We start from the raw sequence: 510 nt of genomic DNA on the forward strand, positions 1-510 counted from the left end.
AGACATGAGCGAGTATCCTCGCACACACTGGCGCCACTGTGCACTCGCCTGATACCGCCGCCCCGCCCCCGCTAAGCCGGGCCGCCCTCTCGTGAAGCTCCCACGCCCACCACACCACACAGCCCTCGTCACCTGCAAGGCTCTCCCAGCAGATGCAGCCCTTGCCCTGCCCTCGCACGTCTCTGCCGGTGCGTCGCGAGGGCCGAGGGAAGGCCAGGTCGCTAAGCGAGGCGCGGCCCGGCCAGCGGACAGCCTTATCGGCCTCTCTTGACGACGCACTGAGCTAGCCACTGCAGGCCCCCGGGCCCCATGCCGCTTCGCTGCTCCCGGGGCTCTCCCGCTCCTGGCCCTCGTGGCACTGTCGCTGCCCCTCTCTGTGGCTTTCGGGGCACTGGCGACGCCCTTGGTTCCATGACACTCTTGGCACTATGGCCCCCTTTAGGCTTTAGTATTATGTTCATCCATGGATTTGCCGCTGGACGGCAACGCTGCACGCGAAAACTAGCCGCC

This window comes from Penaeus monodon, chromosome 21 (assembly GCF_015228065.2).
Source record: "Penaeus monodon isolate SGIC_2016 chromosome 21, NSTDA_Pmon_1, whole genome shotgun sequence".
In the NCBI taxonomy this organism is placed as follows: domain Eukaryota; kingdom Metazoa; phylum Arthropoda; class Malacostraca; order Decapoda; family Penaeidae; genus Penaeus; species Penaeus monodon.